Genomic DNA, 12,991 nt, shown 5'->3' with positions numbered 1-12,991 from the left:
GCCAGGTGCAGGCTAGGATCAAATGAGATACATAATGACAACAGCACCATCAAGTGGAGACACTTGGCAGGGTTGAGCAGAAGGGAATCTGTTTTCTGTCCTTCTGTGTTTCCTCTTCCCTTATCCCTGACACTAACCAGTTATGTCTGCTTACTTCCAAGCCTTAGAAAAAAAAATAGGTAGCTCTTAAAATAGATTCAGAAATTCTAAACACCCTTTTTAAAGTTAAGTGACCATGATCAGACATGACATTACATCAAATTAACATTTAAACACATACAACTGTAAGTTTAAGATTGTTTAAATAGAACCCCCGCCACCCACCCCCAGGCAGATCGACAGAAATACCAATGGTATTGACACAAAAGGTACTGGTATTGGATTGATACTTTGTTTCTGTTCTCTCAGTGTGTAGCCCACTGAATTGTGTTAGCCTATAGGCTATAGATAGCACATTTAAACAACAGAAGTTGACCCAAAGTGGTTAAGAGACAGGGAAAAAACCCACAGTTTCAAAACACACCAAGAGCTTAAAGGTGTGTGTTGTTGTCAGAATTAATTATTGTGGGAAAATAAACATCACAGTGATTCACTGGTCATTAAAATGTGTTCAGAATTGCAAATGCATGATGATTCATCTATAAATGAATGACAGACTGCTCTATCATGTATACACGGCCTTTATAAGTGAATAGTATTGGCATTGGTATCAGCAATAATGCTCCTGCATTTAACTTGGTCTCAGATCGATACCAATATTTGCAGTATGCTGCAAAAACACAATTTACACTTTCTGCTTTTGCAAACGTGGTTTATTTTGAAACTCTGGACAGGAAATCGGATATTTATTCTGAGTGGGATGTGGAAAATAGCATCCTTGTATTGTGAAGCCTCCCCCACCCCACATAAAAAGTTTAGAACAGGATGTCACTGCAGTATATTCGTGTGTTTGCAGGCTACACGTGTTTTCAGCTCATGGTCATTTCAAAGCTGAAAAAAAAATCATAACTATAACACATCAATTACCACGCTTATGTAAAAGGCGTATCTAAATGCTCCAGGGTTATACTTCTTATTACCTGCCTATTAGCCTACATGTCTGTACCAGGGCAATAGTGTGCTCCCTGGTGACTGGTTGAGACTGAGTGGGCGAGACAGAAAGAGAGAGAGGGAGGGAGAGAGAGAGAGCGCTCCTGTTGCCCATAAACCGCAGCGTTGCTGTCACTAAAGCTTCCTCCCATCATCTGCACCGGAGAGCTGAGCATCTCCTCACTCTGTCAGCCTACCTGCTTCACTCGGTCTCGGAGCCTCCACAGTCCACTCAGCCCACCACCCCCTCCCCTCCATCACTCTTTCATCTTTTAATTTTTTATTTTTTCCCAGAGTCTGTGAAGCACACACTGCAGCACTCTCTCGCGCGCTTCTGGCTGAAGGACTGAGCACGGAGAGCAAGAAAGACCCAAGTCCACTTCTTCTTCTTCAGTTGCAGAACTCCCTCCGCGCATCTTCCCAACATGAGTGAGGTGAGTATGTTACAAACTACAGCTCGTGCTCGGTGTTTGGGACTCGATCACTTTCTTCTGTTTTTAGCGGCGCACGGTCTACAAGTGCAGTTCCTGGACTTGGTTTTATTACGCGCTGCAGTCCGCGCATTCTACCTCCGTGCTGAGCCGTAATTTCCTCCACGCGTGTCCGCATCTGCACCTGTGTGGAATTAACCGTGTTATCTCTCGTCCCCGCGAGCACGCACGGGTGCATCACATCCGATCAGATCAAACTGCTGGTATTTTTGTCGTTTGTCCAGACCCCCCCACCCCTCACCAAATCCCGCTACGGCGAGGTGCGGTTAAGAATCGGAACAACGTGTCTTAGCGCAGCGCTTTTTGCTCCTGCTTGGCTTTGATCCCGAGACTGACAGAAGTGCTGCAATGAGAGCAGCAGCAGTGGCACCAGCTCACATCGCCAGTGGGCACTATGGACATGGTGATGGAGCAGAAGGGTTTTCCCAAAACCGGGATGTCGGGGCTTGTGGAAGGCAGGGAGGGAGGGATTTCATAACATCCAAATGATGAAATTCCAGCATGTGAATCATTTCTCATTTAGCGAGTGAAATGAACCGCTCTGCAGTACAGTTCTTTCCAAAGCTAGGGCTTTCAGGCTTTATCTTAAGGATTCATGCAGTACATAAAGTTCCATATTTACTGCAGAACCACTCAGTGATTCATTCTCAAGCTGCTTTTTCTCCTTTGTGTAATGAAGTGGTTTTCTGGTGTGGAAATGTGTGTGGTGGTGTTGGGGGAGAATCCATGGAAGCATTAAAAGTATGCATACCTTGTCTGTAGGTATAAGCTCACCAGCTTTATTACTGAAATGCATCACTCTCCCAGTGGTTTTTCATGGTCGGAGCGGGTTCTACTTGCAGCTCGCGTGTCAGTTCTTCATTATTTCTGGGAAATAATCCTTAAAGCTTTAAGCTGCAAGTTGACTTAGAAGTAGAAAGGAATGATGTATTACTCTTGTAGGGGTCTTGAACAGTCACCCTCCTTAGACCTCATATTAATTACTTGTGCATAATCTCTAAGATATTCATCTGAGGTGGAGTCATCGTGACTTCCCTTTCCATAGGCGGTGGAATGGAAATGATAATCAGGCAGATTAAAAGATAGCCATGTTACGTAACTTACCAGCTTGTACAGTGGAGTGTCATGTCAGGAGGTGCTGAGATTTGTCGCTGAATCGATCACTTCAAGCGTAGATAAAAATAGCCTCCCTGTGGAGCGATTATTTCCTCTCTTCTGTCACAGAAGTGGAGCAATGGTCCAGTGGGACTGTTTCTTCTGTATGTGTAATGTAGTTCACTCTTCAGCCCGGGGCAGATGGGACGTGTCACTGTCTTTTGATACGTAGCAGATGATGCCACTGCTGCACATGGGGGGATTTGAAATGTAAACACACACAGTGAAGGATAGAGCATCTGCCGGTTACCTCTGCAAATCACTAGATTTCCGAAGCCTGTCTCCTGCATGTGTGCAAAGTTGTGGGCTGAAGCTAGTGGCGTCATAAATGGGGAAAAAAGGAAAGAAGAACTGGAGGTTTGCCTTTGTGAAGCCATTTAGATTTTAAAAAGTGCATCTGCTGATGGAAAAAATGCACTTTTTTTCCATCTGTCTGCACAGACAGACAGTGCCTAAAAGGCCTGAGCTGATAATGAACCTGGGCTTCAGTCATGATCCCAAAGCCAACATTGCTACAGAAGCAGGTGAAGGTTCCAGTTTTAGTAACTGGAATTAGCGAGTGTAAAGTGTCCACACTGGAAGCAGTTCACAGTGATGTGGAAACCAGAGAGAAAGTCAGCGAGCTTCAGTGACTAAAGGTGAAGTAACTGCAGTGGGCGAGAACTTAACTTCCAGGTGAGTCACTGAAGTGATTACCAATAAGAGTGCAGGACACTGCTGATAGTAAATACACTGGAGTTATTTAGCCACCCAGAGACTAATCAAAGCGATGTGCGATAAGCGAATCGCTTCCAGTGTGGACTCAGCTTAAGGTGCTCCATGTTTTTCGTTGGCAGACTGTAGGGAGGTACGGACTGTCCGTCTACCTGCAGAGAGCATCAGATGGAGGCAGTCCGTCAGCTAGCCAAGCCGCAGTGACGAGCAAAGTTCTAACATACAAAGAGCTGAACTGAAACAGTGGCAAGTGTCCACTGTAACCACTGTTTGTACTGTGCATACTTTTGAGCTTTGATCACTTGTCTTGCTTCTCCCATTCCTGGTGAACTCCACAATGGACAAAGCCTCTGCTTTCCTTGATTTTCGTGATTTCCTTGATCCTTGATTCTCTTGAACACAGGGCTCTGTGGCGATTGAGTTTTTAGCACTTCCTCTTTTTGTTTTTAATTTAAGAGGCTGATGCTCGACTATAGCCGATACCCGCTCACTTTCCTGCTTATATTCTAGTCCTTCAAGTTAAAACTGACATCTCAGAAGCACGTTTGGCCTTAAATGTTACATTTCTCACACTACATGAATGCAGCTGCCTGAAATGAGCCGACACAGTGTTATTTGTAACCGGCCTATAACCTCTGGCGGCCGTCCCACCTCTAACCCCATTTGGACTGATACAAGTTGAACCCGTGATCCTGTGCATTAGGCTGCAGTCATGGCGCAATCCCAGAGGATGAGGCGCTAAGTGGGGTGTAAAAAGGCATTTCTCTCTCTCTTGCTCTCTCTCTTTTCTGTTTTTAAATTGAATTTTTAAAATTTCAGCTTTAAACTTCCTCTCTGACGTTTGAGCGTCAAAACACTGAGCTTGATAACAAAAAAGTGTGAGTAAGGAACACATGCATAACACACATTTAACAACTGGTTAATGACTACAAGAACATACGTTATCTTAATGTGCACTTCCCCTTTTTTTAAATGTAGCGGAAGAAGATGAGGGCGTGTGTGCTAACTCTACAGCGAGTTCAGCCTGATGTGTGTGAGCTACGCTCAGCCTCACTGAAGTAATGCTGATGAGCTATCGTAGCGCACCTTCTCACTGCTTTGACAAACTGTCTCCTGCAGCTGAAATCCTGTCGCCCGCTGCCTCATTTCCTCCTCTTTCCCTTTCTCTCTGTCTCTTTTTTTATGAGCTTCTATTCATCTCCCCCTCTCTCTTCGCCTTTTCCTCCCCTCGTTAAAGGCTTCGCCGTATTCTCCTTAGCAACAGCAAGAGGACTCAGGCAGGGTATTAACACTTGCGCGCACACATCTGGGAGCCAACATCTGCACAGCAGGAGGCGCTGAAGGAGTCAGAATGAGAAGAAGCGGCGGGGGAGAGAGGCGGGAAATGGGGGTGGGGGGGTGAAGAGGGGCAGACAGTTTTAAATTTTGCGGGAATATGAATGGGAAACGCGGCCATTGGAACGAGTTCGGGGACATTACGCAATTTGTGTTTGGCTCCGTTTCCAGTTTTGACAGCTGTTTGCTGGCTTTTCCCTTTTATCCTCGCTCCCTCTTGAAACCAGGTCGGCATTAAGAGGAGAAAACAAGATTTTTATTTTTTAATACTTTGAAAACAAAATCCCGTAATCCAAAGGGGCTCAGCAGAGCATGCGCGCACGCTCGCAAGAGGAAGGTATAGCTTTCTCATTATGCTGATAATTAACACTTGAGCACGCAGCACACTCACTCACCCTCCCTCGCCTCCCCTCCCTAAAAGCCACCCTCTTCCTAGCAAGCTGGCAGGGGATAATTATCGGGGTCTGATGCGGCTCCAAGGCCAATCTCAAGCTAGTCAAGTAAATCTGAGAAAGCGCCAATCTTTGTTTCTCTTTGTCAGTGTGTCTCTCTCCATCTGTCAGTCCCTTTTCCTCACTTCCACTTCTTCCTGCCCCCCCCCCCCCCACCACCACCCCCTCCCGCCTCAACTCAGATTGTGCTGCATCTGGCATGTTTGGAAATCACTGGCTTTCCCCTACTCCTTCATGGAGGTATAATCCTTTTATTTTTGTCTATAAATACATTTCTGCTGAGCTTTTAGAGGCTTTCCACTGCCTCCTTCCCTCCTCTCTGACAGGGAGTGCAGCACTAAGCCCCATCAGTGTGTATGGCTTAAGAAATGTACTCTATGTTTTTTTTTTCAAAGGAGACACTGTTGAGAGTTGAGCAGAGACAAGCGCAGGCTGAGAGAAGGGACCAGTAAGAGATGTGTCCTTCTATTAAAGGAAACCTAAAAATGTGCCATCTGTCTCTGGGCTGTTGTACCTTCTTTTTAGCCATCTTTTTTTCTTCTTCTTCTTGTCCAATCATCTTTCTCCATTTCTCCTGGGACTCGGGCTCAAATGATGAAATGCAAATACGTACGCTCAATGGCAAATTACTTTGAATGCGTGGATAGTTGAATAGTGTGGAATATCTACCTTTCGTGAACTGTCTTGAGCCCTTGTCTACAGAGGTGAAGGATGTGTCTTGCAAGAGAAAAGCCGTAAACTCTCACACTTTTTAAAAAACTGGGAAGCCAAAGGTGTTTTTAGCCACGCAGATGTGTTTAAGGTATTGTTCTAATGTTTGTAGTTTGAAAAAAAAATAAAAAAGCAGTAAGACTGTCAGTATGTCTGGCGTGATAGAATAGAATAGAATAGAATAGAATTCAACTTTATTGTCATTGCACAGGTACAGGGCAACGCAATGCAGTTTGCATCCATCCAGAAGTGCTTTAGTGATATAGATATATTACAATATATATTAGCAATAATATAGATATGTGAGTATATTACAGAAATGGGTCTATTATGGTATGTTATAATGTACACGGTATGAAGTATGTTGTGAATATTCTATAACTATAAGTATGTACAGGCTGTAGTGAGTACAAGCTATGTACAGGCTATGAACAGGATACAAATATGAAAAACTATACAGAATATGAAATAAATAACTTTACAGAAATCTGAGATATACAGTTATACAGAAATAGGAACTATGCAAGTTGTAAACAGTTGTAGGGTTAAAAATTATCGTATGTACAGAATGATTATTTATACAGAGCTATACAGTAGTGCAGTTAAGATAAGTGAGATATGTGGATAATTTCTACAGAGGCTATATAAAGTGCTAGTGGTTGTGAGTGGTGGTTCAGTCCATGTTATTATTGTGTGTTTGAGGGTACAGTTGTCCATTGTGGGTGTGTGTATGTTCAGTCCGTGTGTTAACGTGGGTTAGTTGTCAGGAGGCAGAGTTCAGGAGTCTGACAGCTGTGGGGAAGAAGCTGTTCCGGTACCTGGTGGTCTTAGTCTGGAGGCTCCTGTAGTGCCTCCCAGAGGGCAGGAGGGTGAAGAGTCCATGTGATGGGTGACTGGGGTCTCTGATGATTTTCCCGGCCCTTTTCAGACACCACTTCCTGTAGATGTCTTTTATGGCAGGAAGTGGTGCTCCGGCGATGCGCTGGGCAGTTTTCACGACCCTCTGCAACGCCTTCCGGTCCGAGGCAGAGCAGTTCCCGTACCAGACTGTTATACAGTTGGTCAGGATGCTCTCGATGGTGCAACGATAGAAGTTCACCAGGATGTCTGAGGACAGGTGGTTCTTCCTCAGAGTCCTCAAGAAGAAGAGGCACTGGTGAGCCTTCTTGACCAGCTTGGAGCAGTTGGTCGTCCAGGTGAGATCCTCAGAGATGTGGACTCCCAGGAACTTGAAGCCGCTCACACGCTCCACAGGCGTCCCCTTAATGTGGATGGGTGTATGTGGGTCAGCATTCCTCCTGTAGTCCACGATGAGCTCCTTGGTCTTCTCGGTGTTAAGCAGCAGGTTGTTTGTGTCGCACCACTCAGCCAGACGATCCACCTCCTCCCTCTAGGCGGCCTCATCGTTGTCACTGATGAGGCCAGTCATCTGCAAACTTAATGATGGTGTTGGAACCATCAGCAGGTCTGCAGTCGTGGGTGAAGAGGGAGTAGAGGAAAGGGCTCATCACACAGCCTTGTGGTACACCGGTGTTCATTGTGATGGTAGATGAGCAGTGGTTATCCAGCCGGACATGTTGGGGGCGGTTGGTCAGGAAGTCCAGTAACCATTTGCAGATGAGGGAACTGATGCCCAGGTCTGTCAGTTCCCTGATGAGTTGTGAGGGGTGGATTGTATTGAACCCTGAACTGAAGTCTATAAACAGCATTCTGGCGTAGGTGTTGTTGTTGTCCAGGTGTGAGAGGACAGAGTGCAGTGCGATGGAGACTGCATCCTCTGTGCTCCTGTTCTGGCGGTATGCGAATTGGTGGGGGTCCAGGGTGGGGGGGAGACAGGATTTGAAGTGTGCTAGGACCAGCTGCTCTAAGCACTTAGTGATGATGGGGGTGAGTGCTACTGGGCGGTAGTCATTGAGGCAAGATGGGTTGGAGTTTTTGGGTATCGGGACGATGGAGGTGGATTTGAAGCAGGCCGGTACCACGGCGTGGGCCAAGGACAGGTTGAATATGTCTGTCAGCACTCCTGCAAGCTCCCCAGAACATGCTCTGAGAACACGCCCGGGGATGCCATCATTTGATTTGGAGTTTACTACGATTATGATATGCCACTGCTGTATTTGAAACTTGAGTGGCGGTGAAAGGGTCGACCTTCTTCAGTGATATATCACGGCCTCTCTTCGGGAATATAAACTGTCACCATCAGGGCGGAGGTACAGTGCAGAGTTACTGTGCACAGAGATCCTAGAAATGTTCCACTACCACCCATTTAGAGTGCTACCAGCCTCGTGGAAAGCCCTTATTGTAAAATAGAAGCAACAAGCCATATGTTTTCAAATGAAAAGCAACAATAAACAATAAAAATCCATATTTGGAGGCTGGAGGGGGTGGAGAAATCAAATTCAAATTAAAGCTTAACCTATTCTGCTTCTCAGCTGTGACATGAGTTTGAGTGTTTGTGTAGTGTTAGGTGTAGAAACTAACAGTACTCAGTGGGGCTACAATGCACTCTTTTAGAGTGTATGCACTTATTTATATGTAGAGATAAACAATTTCCGTAGTTTTCCTTCTAACTGCTTTTATTATTTGCTCAAACCGAGGCTGCTAGCTTGTGGTTGGCTCTGCACTCTTGCTAGCTTTAGCCTCTTTGCCTTAGCTAGCTTCTTTAAAATGTTCGTGTTCAGCTGGGTGAGGATGATTTAAGTGTCTTATTAGGTTTATTGTTACAAAACGCAATTTCTCCTCGCAATTTACTTCGGTAGACTTTTTGTCTACAATCACTCTGAGGAGCGCCATGCTAAAAACATGTTAGCATGTGGCTGTCAGTGCCTGCAGTTGTGTACATGTTGCGCATGCATGAAATATGCTTTGTGAGGCTGACTGGCTGGTCACTGGTCAGGGTTGGTAGTTTAGTGCATCTCTGTTGATATGAATGCTAGTCTTATTTATCACTAACTGAAATGAGCCCATTGAACCAGCCAGAACCACATGCTTAGAGATCTCCTGTTGGTGATATGTACTCAACTAGTAACATCTAAATCAGTTGCTAGCACAGTGATGATCTGTTAAACAAATCTGGATGATCCGGTGTTTTTTGATGGCATTTTACTGTACTGTAATGTTATGGAGCACTTAAATGTCCACCTGTAAGGGTGGACATTTAAGTGGTTGTCCTGGAAACAGCAGCTTGCACCAACACTGATGTCACAGCTGCTGGCTCGAGTTTTGCTTTGCTGTCATTTTGGCCGGGTGCACACCACACCTGTCACTTTCTGTAACCTCTCACGGGGGGCCATGGGTTGGGTTGAAGACACATCTGCACAATAGTGTCAGTTTATACTGCCACTTCAGTTTTGCAGCAGTGCAGATGTTCAGAGATTCTCAAATAATACAAAGGGAGAACTGCAACCATTTCGAAAGATGAGCTGTCTGGAGGAGGTTCAACTTCTCCTCCTCTTGTATGTACCAGCACTGCGGATGCAGAGGTTTTGCCTGAGTGACGACACCTATTATTTATGAGAATACTGCAGTGGGTACCTGCGCCCTCAGTGCTGGTGTAAATGGTTACTGCACTGTGGTGACATCACTGTTTCCCTGTGGTGTCGCCATGATAGGCCCGTAATGGTAATGGTTCTGATTTCGCTGCTCTGTTTGTTATTTAAAGGATTTGAAACAAACTTAATGGTTAAAGGTTTATAAGTTCACCTCCTTAGTGCAGACTGAAATATGTCGACAACTTGAGGATTGATTGCTGTGCAGTTTTATACATACACTCATGGTTCTCAGGGGATAAGCCCTAACAACTTTCCCTCTAGAAATATACCGACAGCTAATGCTATAAATCTTTTACTATACAAGATTTTATATTGTCCAACAGTCCAGGATTATTGGTTATTCTCTTGTAGAAGTCACTCTACAGATAGTCTCCATACCTTTTGTCAGATTGTTAAAGATATTTGCTTTTTTCATTAATATTATTAGCTTTAGTTATAAGCACAAAAATGTTTATTATTCAATATTTCAACTCATTTTAAAAAGCCAGATAAAACTATGTATCAGTAAAAGATGCATACCTTAATCTTCACAGTGTTGTTTTTCTCTGGTTCATTGTTACCAGGATGTGAGAGGATACAAGTATGTCCTCTCACACACTTACTATCCCCATCTACCTCCAGGAATCCCAACTATTTCTGAATCTCTCGCTCACCGCACAGACCCCCACCCACTGACTTATATAAAGCCATTAACTGGCATTGTGCTATTTTTAGTGGGCAGGTACAATGTGTTACAGCATGAGATTGTTATGACTCGAGAACAGAGGCCGAGGGTGGCTGAGCTGCAGTATTTAATGGATGGAGGATTGGGCTCTGGTTTTAAAAATAAAAGTGGTCACAAAGTCAACAGAAAGGGTTGAATACATTTAAGCGGTTTTATGCACCAAAAGTCTAAAATGTTCTTATTGCTTACGTTGCATTACTATTTATTAGCCTGACAATCGTGTTTATGTTTACTTGGACGCACAGTGTTTACTCTCAGGTCAGACGGATTACATATACATACTATAAGCACATGTACTCCAGACAGGTTAAGCTCTTAAGCTTGATGATGTCTGGCCTGTACATTTAATAAACAGTACATCCACAATAAGAACATAATCTTGTGATCGTTGCACCCATTAAACCTCTGTTCTGTTTGTAAGTCAGAGTCAGTTACAGCTCCAAGCTCAGCTCCAGCTGTAATTGTATTAGAGCCTAAAGTTCATTAGAACCTGAAGCCCATCAGAGTCCATTAAGATCAGCAATTATAAGCAGTGGTTTGAACAGGCTGAAGCATCTGGGGATATGAGCAGCTTCGTCCACTTAATGTACAGTAAGAGCAGCTTTGAGCAGATGTTGAGCTCGCACAGTATCACACACTCAGCACCAACGCACATCTGGCCAGCCGGCCAAAACACGGGTCATTAGACGAGTGTTCTCAGCGAAGGGATGGAGAGAGGACGAGGAGGAGGAGTACACTGAGGGGGCAACAGGGTAGAGGAGATGGAGACAACAAACGGGTGGGCGTAAAAATTGAAGGGTAGAGTGCAGGAGAGGACAGAAGAGGAGATAAAAAGAGGGAGGCGAGAGCATGAGTTCACCCAGGCTAAAGTAAGCATATGGGAGAACTATAAGATGGATAAAAACAGCCCACCAAATGGCATGTGTTATGTAAGAGGAGAGGGAAAGAAAAAAAAAAGAGGCAGGAAAACGAAAGATGGATAGTTGGACAAAGAAAGCCCCAGCTTAAATGCAGCTTCGCTTTTATTTCTTTTTTTTTCTTGGCACAATTAAGAAATAAAAGTCACTAACAATGTCGCCTCTTACCGATGATGCACCCTCCCTCTGGACCGAGTAGTAATGAATCCAGTATTTTGACGCATAATTATTGCATCCCTCCTGGACTAGTTACCACTTTTATGGGGCTCATTTATCCTTTCAGCTGGTTTTCCAACAATGTTTTAATTTTATGATTATGTCGACATAGAACCAATATGTTCTCCAGCACGAGGCTGAGCCACTTCATAACCTCTTTATTGTCCTGCTGGTGTTTCGTTAGAGCAAGAGCGGAGCCTTTTGTTCATCATGAAGGTATTCCTCCCAGCAATTAAAATCCTCGCTACTGTCTAAAGAAATATTGGATCGTTTAATCAAATGGCCGTCTTGAGTCGACTTAAAGTCAGAGTTGAATCTGATTTTCTCATCATTTTATGTGTGATGATAATTCTGCTCAGTGCTGTTGATTGGTATTGGTGGGAGCCGTGTTTGTTTACTGGATTAATCTTTTGGATTTATTGGATTCAATAACATTGGTTGGATGTTGGTAAGCCTAGATTGGTAGTTGTGATTCTTTGCCGAGTGCTAATGTCAAGCTCAACGATATATAGAGTTTTAGCTAAACAGCCTTGGGTAGTGGCAAGGAGAGGACACAAATCTTGGGCATGACGGCAAATATTTCACTTGGACAAACTGAGTTCAAAGGAAATGAAGTACATAAGTCAAAGAACAGGCTGAATAAGCAAAGGTGAGTCACAGGAACACAAAGGAGGTAGTAGAACAGACAAGCTAGCAAACAAAAGAGGGAAACACAAGGGTAGATGTACTCAGAGGACTAATTAACAGGGAACAGGGTAAAAACAACCATGGAGGAGCAAACAAAGGATGGAAAAACACAGGAATTCAAACCAAAAATAGACACAACAGAAATCTAGCTCTCAATTTAAGTAAATAAAACACAATAAAATAAAAAATAAAAATATAACATACCATAACAATGTAAAACAATAAAATGACATATATAAAACAACAAATTAATTAAATGCTTGTCTGTATAAAATTGCCCTCAGCTGCTTTTTAAAAGTCAACGTATGACTTAAAGACAGCGGCCTTGGTACCACGTCCTAAACAGTACATGGGGCCAGCAGTGACCCCTGACCTGAAGACCAAAGGAATCATGTAGTTTCAACAGGTCAGAGATAAACTGGGGAGCTTGACCATGTAGGCCCCTAAAAGTAAATTTTGAATGTGAAACCAAACATTTACTGGCAACAATGAAGAAAAGCCAAAACTCGAGTAATGTGCGATCCCCTGTTAGTGCCAGGTAAAAGTGTTGCTCAAGAATTCTGTATAGTCTGAAGGCGATCCAAAGCTGATTTGTTGAAACAAGTAAATAGACTGTTACAGTAATCCAAACAGGAAGAGATGAAACCATGAATGATCATCTCAAGTTTAGCCTTCGTCTAAACTTGAGATGATAATAATCTGAGTTTAGAAATATTCCTTAGATCAGGGGTGTGGAACTGCAGGCCTCAAGGGGTAGTGTCCTATACGTGTTAGATGTCACCTCGTGTCAACACACCTAAATCAAATGACTAGTTCATTACCAGGCCTCTGGAGAACTTCAAGACATGTTGAGAAGGTAATGTAGCCATTTAAGTCAGCTGTGTTGGATCAAGGACACATTTAAAACCTGCAGGACACCGGCCCATGAGACCTGGAGTTCCCCACTCCT

Source organism: Maylandia zebra, linkage group LG3, assembly GCF_041146795.1.
Source record: "Maylandia zebra isolate NMK-2024a linkage group LG3, Mzebra_GT3a, whole genome shotgun sequence".
NCBI lineage: Eukaryota > Metazoa > Chordata > Actinopteri > Cichliformes > Cichlidae > Maylandia > Maylandia zebra.
This window is presented reverse-complemented; position numbering follows the sequence as displayed.